At 45.0% G+C, this 12,476-nt stretch overlaps 1 non-coding gene across 1 annotated transcript; it reads left to right on the top strand.

The window, feature by feature from the left end:
* Positions 1-9,449: 9,449 nt before the first annotated feature.
* LOC124017099 lies at positions 9,450-9,640 on the top strand. Its single transcript, XR_006835460.1, has one exon. It is a non-coding gene; the product is annotated as a U2 spliceosomal RNA (small nuclear RNA).
* The last annotated feature ends 2,836 nt before the right edge of the window (positions 9,641-12,476 follow it).

Raw genomic sequence — 12,476 nt, 5'->3', positions numbered from 1 at the left:
CCTCTGTCGTCTCTCTGGTAACTAACCTGTCGTCTCTCTGGTAACTAACCTTCTGTCGTCTCTCTGGTAACTAACCCTCTGTCGTCTCTTTGGTCACTAACCTTCTGTCGCGTCTCTAGTAACTGACCTACCGTCTCTCTGGTAACTTAGCTTCTGTTGTCTCTCTGGTAACTTAACCGTTTGTCGTCTCTCTGGTAACTAACCTGTCGTCTCTCTGGTAACTAACCTTCTGTCGTCTCTTTGGTAACTAACCTTCTGTCGTCTCTCTGGTAACTAACCTACTGTCTCTTCTCTCTGGTAACTAACCTTCTGTCTCGTCTCTTTGGTAACTTAGCTTCTGTCGCGTCTCTCTGGTAACTGACCTTCTGTCGCGTCTCTCTGGTAACTAACCTTCTGTCGTCTCTCTGGTAACTAACCTTCTGTCGTCTCTCTGGTAACTTAACCGTCTGTTGTCTCTCTGGTAACTAACCTTCTGTCGCGTATCTCTGGTAACTAACCTTCTGTCGCGTCTCTCTGGTAACTGACCTTCTGTCGCATCTCTCTGGTAACTAACCTTCTGTTGTCCCTCTGGTAACTAACCTTCTGTCGCGTCTCTCTGGTAACTAACCTTCTGTCGCGTCTCTGGTAACTGACCTTATGTCGTCTCTCTGGTAACTAACCTTCTGTCGTCTCTCTGGTAACTAACCTTCTGTCATCTCTCTGGTAACTAACCCTCTGTCGTCTCTTTGGTCACTAACCTTCTGTCGCGTCTCTAGTAACTGACCTACCGTCTCTCTGGTAACTTAGCTTCTGTTGTCTCTCTGGTAACTTAACCGTTTGTCGTCTCTCTGGTAACTAACCTGTCGTCTCTCTGGTAACTAACCTTCTGTCGTCTCTTTGGTAACTAACCTTCTGTCGTCTCTCTGGTAACTAACCTACTGTCTCTTCTCTCTGGTAACTAACCTTCTGTCTCGTCTCTTTGGTAACTTAGCTTCTGTCGCGTCTCTCTGGTAACTGACCTTCTGTCGCGTCTCTCTGGTAACTAACCTTCTGTCGTCTCTCTGGTAACTAACCTTCTGTCGTCTCTCTGGTAACTTAACCGTCTGTTGTCTCTCTGGTAACTAACCTTCTGTCGCGTATCTCTGGTAACTAACCTTCTGTCGCGTCTCTCTGGTAACTGACCTTCTGTCGCATCTCTCTGGTAACTAACCTTCTGTAACTAACCTTCTGTTGTCCCTCTGGTAACTAACCTTCCTTCTAACTAACCTTCTGTCGTCTCTCTGGTAACTAACCTTCTGTCGTCGTCTCTGGTAACTAACCTTCTGTCGTCTCTCTGTCTCTCTAACTAAATCTCTCTAACCTTCTGTCGTCTCTCTGGTAACTAACCTTCTGTCATCTCTCTGGTAACTAACCTTCTGTCGTCTCTCTGGTAACTTAGCTTCTGTCGCGTCTCTGGTAACTAACCTTCTGTCGTCTCTCTGGTAACTTAGCTTCTGTCGTCTCTCTGGTAACTAACCTTCTGTCGTCTCTCTGGTAACTAACCTTTTGTCGCGTCTCTCTGGTAACTAACCTTCTGTGGTCTCTCTGGTAACTAACCTTCTGTCGTCTCTCTGGTAACTAACCTTCTGTCGTCTCTCTGTTAACTAACCCTCTGTCGTCTCTTTGGTCACTAGTCTTCATCATTTAGTCCAGTACAACACGTGTGTCAGTCTTCATCATTTAGTCCTCTACAACATGTGTGTCAGTCTTCATCATTTAGTCCTGTGTCAGTCTTCATCATTTAGTCCTGTACAACACGTGTGTCAGTCTTCATCATTTAGTCCTGTCAGTCTTCATCATTTAGTCCTGTACAACACGTGTGTCAGTCTTCATCATTTAGTCCTGTCAGTCTTCATCATTTAGTCCTGTACAACAGGTGTGTCAGTCTTCATCATTTAGTCCTGTACAACAGGTGTGTCTTCATCATTTAGTACAACATGTATGTCAGTCTTCATCATTTAGTCCGTGTGTCAGTCTTCATCATTTAGTCCAGTACAACATGTGTGTCAGTCTTCATCATTTAGTCCTGTACAACACGTGTGTCAGTCTTCATCATTTAGTCCTGTACAACACGTGTGTCAGTCTTCATCACACTAACTTGTCAACAATGAGTTCTGTTTTAACTATCAAGTTGTAGACATACCGCAATGCACAGATTCACCACTAGGTGGGGGAGTTGAACCAACTTTACTCTGTCGTCTCCACTCATTCTATCCTCCTGGTAAAACCTAGAGAACGACCCCTTTTCTAAACGGGAGTTCAAACCCCCGAGCTGACAAGGTACAAATCTGTCATTCTGCCCCTGAACAAGGCAGTTAACCCACTGTTCCTAGGCCGTCTTTGAAAATAAGAATTTGTTCTTAACTGACTTGCCTAGTAAAATAAAGGTAAAAAAAACTTACTGCCCCATCCGGCTGACTTACTGCCCCATCCGGCTGACTTTACTGCCCCATCCGGCTGACTTACTGCCCCATCCGGCTGACTTTACTGTCCCATCCGGCTGACTTACTGCCCTATCCAGCCGACTTACTGCCCTAACTTATTGCCCCATCCAGCTGACTTACTACCCTAACTTATTGCCCCATCCAGCTGACTTACTGCCCCATCCAGCTGACTTACTGCCCCATCCGGCTGACTTACTGCTCCATCCGGCTGACTTACTGCCCTGACTTACTGCCCCATCCAACTGACTTACTGCCCCATCCAGCTGACTTACTGCCTCATCCAGCTGACTTACTGCCCCATCCTGCTGACTTACTGCCCTATCCTGCTGACTTACTGCCCCATCCTGCTGACTTACTGCCCCATCCGGCTGACTTACTGCCCCATCCGGCTGACTTACTGCCCCATCCAGCTGACTTACTGCCCCATCCAGCTGACTTACTGCCCCATCCTGCTGACTTACTGCCCTGACTTACTGCCTCATCCAGCTGACTTACTGCTCTGAGTGTAGTGTTATATTTCACCCCTCTGAGTGTAGTGTTATATTTCACCCCTCTGAGTGTAGTGTTATATTTCACCTCTCTGAGTGTAGTGTTATATTTCACCCCTCTGAGTGTAGTGTTATATTTCACCCCTCTGAGTGTAGTGTTATATTTCACCCCTCTGAGTGTTATATTTCACCCCTCTGAGTGTTATATTTCACCCCTCTGAGTGTAGTGTTATATTTCACCCCTCTGAGTGTTATATTTCACCCCTCTGAGTGTAGTGTTATATTTCACCCCTCTGAGTGTAGTGTTATATTTCACCCCTCTGAGTGTAGTGTTATATTTCACCCCTCTGAGTGTAGTGTTATATTTCACCTCTCTGAGTGTTATATTTCACCCCTCTGAGTGTTATATTTCACCCCTCTGAGTGTAGTGTTATATTTCACCCCTCTGAGTGTTATATTTCACCCCTCTGAGTGTAGTGTTATATTTCACCCCTCTGATTGTAGTGTTATATTTCACCCCTCTGAGTGTTATATTTCACCCCTCTGAGTGTAGTGTTATATTTCACCCCTCTAAGTGTTATATTTCACCCCTCTGAGTGTAGTGTTATATTTCACCCCTCTGAGTGTAGTGTTATATTTCACCCCTCTGAGTGTTATATTTCACCCCTCTGAGTGTAGTGTTATATTTCACCCCTCTGAGTGTTATATTTCACCTCTTTGAGTGTTATATTTCACCCCTCTGAGTGTAGTGTTATATTTCACCCCTCTGAGTGTAGTGTTATATTTCACCCCTCTGAGTGTAGTGTTATATTTCACCCCTCTGAGTGTAGTGTTATATTTCACCCCTCTGAGTGTTATATTTCACCCCTCTGAGTGTTATATTTCACCCCTCTGAGTGTTATATTTCACCCCTCTGAGTGTAGTGTTATATTTCACCCCTCTGAGTGTTATATTTCACCCATCTGAGTGTTATATTTCACCCCTCTGAGTGTAGTGTTATATTTCACCCCTCTGAGTGTTATATTTCACCCCTCTGAGTGTAGTGTTATATTTCACCCCTCTGAGTGTTATATTTCACCCCTCTGAGTGTAGTGTTATATTTCACCCCTCTGAGTGTAGTGTTATATTTCACCCCTCTGAGTGTAGTGTTATATTTCACCCCTCTGAGTGTTATATTTCACCTCTCTGAGTGTTATATTTCACCCCTCTGAGTGTAGTGTTATATTTCACCCCTCTGAGTGTAGTGTTATATTTCACCCCTCTGAGTGTAGTGTTATATTTCACCCCTCTGAGTGTAGTGTTATATTTCACCCCTCTGAGTGTTATATTTCACCCCTCTGAGTGTTATATTTCACCCCTCTGAGTGTTATATTTCACCCCTCTGAGTGTAGTGTTATATTTCACCCCTCTGAGTGTTATATTTCACCCCTCTGAGTGTTATATTTCACCCCTCTGAGTGTAGTGTTATATTTCACCCCTCTGAGTGTTATATTTCACCCATCTGAGTGTTATATTTCACCCCTCTGAGTGTAGTGTTATATTTCACCCCTCTGAGTGTTATATTTCACCCCTCTGAGTGTAGTGTTATATTTCACCCCTCTGAGTGTTATATTTCACCCCTCTGAGTGTAGTGTTATATTTCACCCCTCTGAGTGTTATATTTCACCCCTCTGAGTGTTATATTTCACCCCTCTGAGTGTAGTGTTATATTTCACCCCTCTGAGTGTAGTGTTATATTTCACCCCTCGGAGTGTTATATTTCACCCCTATGAGTGTTATATTTCACCCCTCTGAGTGTTATATTTCACCCCTCTGAGTGTTATATTTCACCCCTCTGAGTGTTATATTTCACCCCTATGAGTGTTATATTTCACCCCTCTGAGTGTTATATTTCACCCCTCTGAGTGTTATATTTCACCCCTCACCAGACAGCAGTAATAATGGTGATTCAGTCTGAACCGCAGTAAGCAGTATGCTGTGGCAGTATTGTAATAGTTAGTATTTCATTGGAGAGAAAGGACAAAGGCAGGATCGTTCCTTCATGTACAGTCCTGGTATTTCTCACAATGGAGTTTGAATGATGTCAATAAAATATACCAGATGTGTTGAGAGAACAGGGAAGAGGTTTACAAGATGCACACAGCTCTGATATAAACCCAAGGTCTCTGGAACAGAGGGGAAGGAACCTCCTGTTTTCTCTCGGGAGGCTGAGTAGAGGGAGAGACAAGAGGGAGGCTGAGTGGAGGGAGAGACAGGAGGGAGGCTGAGTGGAGGGAGAGAGACAGGAGGGAGGGAGGGAGGCTGAGTAGAGGGAGAGAGACAAGAGGGAGGCTGAGTGGAGGGAGAGAGACAGGAGGGAGGGAGGGAGGCTGAGTAGAGGGAGAGAGACAAGAGGGAGGCTGAGTAGAGGGAGAGAGACAGGAGGGAGGGAGGGAGGCTGAGTAGAGGGAGAGAGACAGGAGGGAGGCTGAGTGGAGGGAGAGAGACAGGAGGGAAGGAGGGAGGCTGAGTAGAGGGAGAGAGACAGGAGGGAGGGAGGCTGAGTAGAGGGAGAGAGACAGGAGGGAAGGAGGGAGGCTGAGAGACAGGAGGGAAGGAGGGAGGCTGAGTAGAGGGAGAGAGACAGGAGGGAGAGAGACAGAAGGGAAGGAGGGAGGCTGAGTAGAGGGAGAGAGACAGGAGGGAGGGAGGGAGGCTGAGTAGAGGGAGAGAGACAGGAGGGAAGGAGGGATGCTGAGTAGAGGGAGAGAGACAGGAGGGAGGGAGGCTGAGTAGAGGGAGAGAGACAGGAGGGAGGCTGAGTGGAGGGAGAGAGACAGGAGGGAGGGAGGGAGGCTGAGTAGAGGGAGAGAGACAGGAGGGAGGCTGAGTGGAGGGAGAGAGACAGGAGGGAGGGAGGGAGGCTGAGTAGAGGGAGAGAGACAGGAGGGAGGCTGAGTGGAGGGAGAGAGGAGGGAGGAGGCTGAGTAGAGGAGAGAGACAGGAGGGAGGCTGAGTAGAGGGAGAGAGACAGGAGGGAGGCTGAGTGGAGGGAGAGAGACAGGAGGGAAGGAGGGAGGCTGAGTAGAGGGAGAGAGACAGGAGGGAAGGAGGGAGGCTGAGTAGAGGGAGAGAGACAGGAGGGAAGGAGGGAGGCTGAGTAGAGGGAGAGAGACAGGAGGGAAGGAGGGAGGCTGAGTAGAGGGAGAGAGACAGGAGGGAAGGAGGGAGGCTGAGTAGAGGGAGAGAGACAGGAGGGAAGGAGGGAGGCTGAGTAGAGGGAGAGAGACAGGAGGGCAATGATTACTGATTCGTTGTGAAGTGTGGGTTTGTGACGCAAGACGATGGAGAAATACAACACTCCCCTCCCTCCCTCCCTCCCTCCCTCCTGTAGAACACAAAATGATAGGAGGACTGAGTAGTTAGGTGGAGCGTGTCTTTGGTAATCAGACGAGGGGCGCTCTTTGAATACGGGGGATGGTTAGCCTACTGAACAAGACAAATGGAGTATTCAGACACTCCTTCCTATGGGTCACGGCTGGATAGGTTGTGCTTCTGTTATCTACATCCATTACTCACTGTTACCAACTGTGTTACTGTTAAGACCTGCTTTTGGTAGGGGCCTCCCGAGCGGCGCAGCGGTCTAAGGCACTGCATATAACCCCACCCACTTTGCCAAAGCACAGCCCCCACACCACTAGAGGGATATCTTCAACCACCAACTTACCATCCTGAGACAGGGCCGAGTATAGCCCACAAAGATCTACGGCATGCACCCAAGGGGTACTGTCAGACTACACTCAATCAAATGATCCACTGGAGAGATGAGTCTTCAGTAAAGACTTAAAGGTTGAGTCCGAGTCTGCGTCTCTCACATGGGTAGGCAGACCATTCCATAAAAATGGAGCTCTATAGGAGAAAGCCCTGCCTCCAGCTGTTTGCTTAGAAATTCTAGAGACAATTAGGAGGCCTGCGTCTTGTGACCGTAGCGTACGTGTAGGTATGTACGGCAGGACCAAATCAGAGAGGTAGGTAGGAGCAAGCCCATGTAATGCTTTGTAGGTTAGCAGTAAAACCTTGACATCAGCCCTTGCCTTAACAGGAAACCAGTGTAGGGAGGCTAGCACTGGAGTAATATGATCACAATATTTTGGTTCTAGTCAGGATTCTAGCAGCCGTATTTAGCACCAACTGAAGTTTATTTAGTGCTTTATCCACGTAGCCGGAAAGTAGAGCATTGCAGTAGTCTAATCTAGAAGTGACAAAAGCATGGATTAATTTTTCTGCGTCATTTTTGGACAGAAAGTTTCTGATTTTCGCAATGTTACGTAGATGGAAAAAAGCTGTCCTTGAAACAGTCTTGATATGTTCGTCAAAAGAGAGATCAGGGTCCAGAGTAACACCGAGGTCCTTCACAGTTTTATTTGAGACGACTGTACAACCATCAATATTAATTGTCAGATTCAACAGAAGATCTCTTTGTTTCTTGGGACCTAGAACAAGCATCTCTGTTTTGTCTGAGTTTAAAAGTAGAACATTTGCAGCCATCCACTTCCTTATGTCTGAAACACAGGCTTCTAGCGAGGGCAATTTTGGGGCTTCACCATGTTTAATTGAAATGTACAGCTGTGTGTCATCCGCATAGCAGTGAAAGTTAACATTATGTTTTCGAATGACATCCCCAGGAGCCACAGGAGAGGCAACAGAGGCAGCAGGAGCAGCAGCAGCTGCAGTGGGAGAGGCTGCACTACCTGGAGAAATGGACATAGGAGGACGAACTGGACGGTAAAGGACCCTGGGCTCAGCCTGGAGAATATCGCCGCCCCAAGGAAGAGCTGGAGGCGGTGAAAGCTGAGAGGCGCAGATATGAGGAGGCAGCACGGCGTAGCGGCTGGAAGCCTGAGAATCAGCCCCAAAAATATATTGGGGGGGGCTCACGGGGAGTAGGGCTACGCTAGGTAGGAGACCTACGCTAACTTCCTGTGGTTACCGGGGGGCTAGAGAGACCGGGCAGGCACCGTGTTATGCAGTGGTGCGCACGGCGTCCCCAGTGCGGGTGCATAGCCCCGTGCGGTATAATGTAGGGCTCATTAAATGTGGTTCATGTAGGGCTCATTAAATGTGGTTAATGTAGGGCTCATTAAATGTGGTTCATGTAGGGCTCATTAAATGTGGTTCATGTAGGGCTCATTAAATGTGGTTCATGTAGGGCTCATTAAATGTGGTTCATGTAGGGCTCATTAAATGTGGTTCATGTAGGGCTCATTAAATCAAAGCTCTCATCAAATCCAGACATTTAAATGCGTTATAATGCTTTTGAATGACACTTCCAAGTTTTGGTGGAAACTACCAGGTTACCCGGGAGAAAAGTGATTTATTATCGTATAATACCGGGGAAATATTCAACCTTAATGCGCATACAGGTGGATTCACAAGACACCAATCAAATAACTTACATATATACAGTGCCTTGCGAAAGTATTCGGCCCCCTCGACCTTTTGCCACATTTCAGGCTTCAAACATAAAGATATAAAACTGTATTTTTTTTGTGAAGAATCAACAACAAGTGGGACACAATCATGAAGTGGAAACGACATATATTGTATATTTAAAACTTTTTTAACAAATCAAAAACTGAAAAAATTGGCCGTGCAAAATTATTCAAGGGGGCCGAATACTTTCGCAAGGCACTGTAGTATCTTCATTTAAGGCCTCATGGCATTTTATGAAGTTAGTTATAGTGACTGAGTAAGTGTAATTATAAAAGTAAGCCTCCAAAGTGCCATGTTTCTTAGTTTATTATGTGGAGGAAACATTTAGGCAGCCAGGACCATCCTGCTCCTTAGCTCTCTTACTGCAGTCCAGTGCCATTAGACATCGTTGAAGTTTGGCCTCTAGTAAATTTAGGAGGGACACTTTATGAAGGCCTTCTCACAATGGACTTATCATACAAGGCTCTACAGACAGATACAAAAAAAAAGACTGGCTATTTTCGTTGACGATGTCTTGAAGTCGTGGTTCAATATTGAAATGCAGTTTTCTGTACCACACAGGACAACCAGGAAAAAGCGACGGTCGGTGGAACTCTGGCGCCACCAAGTGGACAATTGCTTCAGTTCGTTTGTGGCAGCAATGCTGCCAGATATACTTGATACAAGATCAAATGTTACGTCAATATTATTATCTCCAAATTGCCCCCCCCCACAAACACACACACGCACACGTAATATATTATTATTCCAATTTAGCTGTTGATCTGGTTTTAACTTAACGCGTCCTCTCATTTCTGATTGGAGAGCGGGCGACCACGTGATCTTAGAACCTACAAATGTGTTACATTGTAACAGTCAAACGTGGTCATTCCTGGCGTTGATCAACTCCCCATCCAGGCCACCATTTATTTAAAGCGTTGTATTTTTTTAATGGAAAACAAAAAGCATACAGAGCTCATTTTGGTGTAACCATAAGCGAATTTGACGTGTCGGAGAACGGCTACTTTCTCCCGAAAACATTGTGGGTATCGCTTCTCGGCCTTTTGGCTAAGATCAAGTGTAGTATCTGTTCTTATCAGTTTAATATCTGATACGTCCCCTATCTGGGGACCATATATTAAATTGATTTTTGGAATAGGGAGATGGAATAGGGGCTTGCTCCGTCCACTCCACGCATCGACCTGGTATTGCAGTACCTCCAGGAACGGTGCACCCCTTTCATTGTAAAGAGAAATCACACGGAGTTGCTTCGTTGACTATATTGTATTTTCATATTGAGCAACTTCATTTCAATATCAGTGATGGCTTGATAGTACTGGTCAAATCGGTCACCGTTTTATTGACTAAGATAGCTGTTGGGAATGGGGTGCGTTCATCTTCTCAACAAAGATTTTTCGTCAAGTTCACGGGATACTGATTTGTAAACTTTTCTCAACAGTGCATGATCAAAAATATACACAGAGAGCGAAGTAATAAAGTAGTTAAAACATTAATATACACACAGAGCTAAGTAATAAAGTAGTTAAAACATTAATATACACACAGAGCTAAGTAATAAAGTAGTTAAAACATTAATATACACACAGAGCTAAGTAATAAAGTAGTTAAAACATTAATATACACACAGAGCTAAGAAATAAAGTAGTTAAAACATTAATATACACACAGAGCTAAGTAATAAAGTAGTTAAAACATTAATATACGCACAGAGCTAAGTAATAAAGTAGTTAAAACATTTATTTTAGTTATGATTGGAAATAATATATAATAATAATATAATATATGCCATTTAGCAGACGCTTTTATCCAAAGCGACTTACAGTCATGTGTGCATACATTCTACGTATGGGTGGTCCCGGGGATCGAACCCACTACCCTGGCGTTACAAGCGCCATGCTCTACCAACTGAGCTACAGAAGGACCAGAATATACGCAGTAGAAGACTATACAGAATAAACTATGACATGTGCTGAAGTCATGGACTGGACTGTCTATGTATTGTCAATCACAAGCAACTGTCTATGTATTAGTTTCTCTCAATCACACACAAGCATTTCTTTGGAACAACCGTTGTCGATTTTCAAAACAGAGTCCACAAGACACAACTTTTGCAAAACAGTAAATGCATTTCGAAAATGTAGTTGTCTTTTAAACACATAAAAACATGAATAAAAAAATATATTTTACGTCAAAATTGCAAATACATTCATCAAAATGACCCAACTGTAACGCAAAAAAATATGAACCCATCTATTACGTATCTCTGGAGTGCAAGAGCAGACCAAACAGAGAGTTAGTCTCTTTTGAAAATCCCAGTAGATCCATAAATGTTCTTTGCAGTCTCATTCTGTCTGGTCTCTCTGGTAACTAACCTTCTGTCGTCTCTCTGGTAACTCTCTCTGGTAACTAACCTTCTGTCTCCTCTCTCTGGTAACTAACCTTCTGTCTCCTCTCTCTGGTAACTAACCTCTGTCTCCTCTCTCTGGTAACTAACTCTCTCTGGTAACTAACCTTCTGTCTCCTCTCTCTGGTAACTAACCGTCTGTCTCCTCTCTCTGGTAACTAACCTTCTGTCGCGTCTCTCTGGTAACTTTCCTTCTGTCTCGTCTCTCTGGTAACTTTTCCTTCTGTCTCATCTCTCTGGTAACTAACCTTCTGTGGTCTCTCTGGTAACTAACCTTCTGTCGTCTCTCTGGTAACTAACCTTCTGTCGTCTCTCTGGTAACTAACCTTCTGTCGTCTCACTGGTAACTAACCTTCTGTCGTTGTCTCTCTCTGGTAACTAACCTTCTGTCACGTCTCTCTAGTAACTAACTTCTGTCGTCTCTCTGGTAACTAACCTTCTGTCGTCTCTCTGGTAACTAACCTTCTGTCGTCTCTCTGGTAACTAACCTACTGTCTCGTCTCTCTGGTAACTAATCGTCTGTCGTCTCTCTGGTAACTAACCTTTTGTCGCATCTCTCTGGTAACTAACCTTCTGTCGTCTCTCTGGTAACTAACCTTCTGTCGTCTCTCTGGTAACTAACCTTCTGTCGTCTCTCTGGTAACTAACCTACTGTCTCTTCTCTCTGGTAACTAACCTTCTGTCTCGTCTCTTTTGTAACTAACCTTCTGTCGCGTTTCTCTGGTAACTGACCTTCTGTCGCGTCTCTCTGGTAACTAACCTTCTGTCGTCTCTCTGGTAACTAACCTTCTGTCGTCTCTCTGGTAACTTAACCGTCTGTTGTCTCTCTGGTAACTAACCTTCTGTCGCGTCTCTCTGGTAACTAACCTTCTGTCGTCTCTCTGGTAACTAACCTTCTGTCGCGTCTCTCTGGTAACTAACCTTCTGTCGTCTCTCTGGTAACTAACCTTCTGTCGTCTCTCTGGTAACTAACCTTCTGTCGTCTCTCTGGTAACTAACCTTCTGTCGTCTCTCTGGTAACTAACCTTCTGTCGTCTCTCTGGTAACTAACCTTCTGTCGTCTCTCTGGTAACTAACCTTCTGTCTCTGGTAACTAACCTTCTCTCTGGTAACTAACCTTCTGTCGTCTCTCTGGTAACTAACCTTCTGTCTCGTCTCTCTGGTAACTAACCTTCTGTCGTCTCTCTGGTAACTAACCTTCTGTCGTCTCTCTGGTAACTAACTTCTGTCGTCTCTCTGGTAACTAACCTTCTGTCGTCTCTCTGGTAACTAACCTTCTGTCGTCTCTCTGGTAACTAACCTTCTGTCGTCTCTCTGGTAACTAACCTTCTGTCGTCTCTCTGGTAACTAACCTTCTGTCGTCTCTCTGGTAACTAACCTTCTGTCGTCTCTCTGGTAACTAACATTCTGTCGTCTCTCTGGTAACTAACCTTCTGTCGTCTCTCTGGTAACTAACTCTCTCTGGTAACTAACCTTCTGTCTCCTCTCTCTGGTAACTAACCCTCTTGTCGTCTCTCTGGTAACTAACCTACTGTCGTCTCTCTAATGTAACTGTAGTCTCTGGTAACTAACCTTCTGTCGTCTCTCTCTGGTAACTAACCGTCTGTCTCTCTCTGGTAACTAACCTTCTGTCGTCTCTCTGGTAACTAA

Source organism: Oncorhynchus gorbuscha, unplaced genomic scaffold, assembly GCF_021184085.1.
Source record: "Oncorhynchus gorbuscha isolate QuinsamMale2020 ecotype Even-year unplaced genomic scaffold, OgorEven_v1.0 Un_scaffold_1525, whole genome shotgun sequence".
Taxonomy (NCBI): domain Eukaryota; kingdom Metazoa; phylum Chordata; class Actinopteri; order Salmoniformes; family Salmonidae; genus Oncorhynchus; species Oncorhynchus gorbuscha.
The sequence above is the reverse complement of the archived record's forward strand: the minus strand, read 5'-3'. Positions and strand labels throughout refer to the sequence as shown.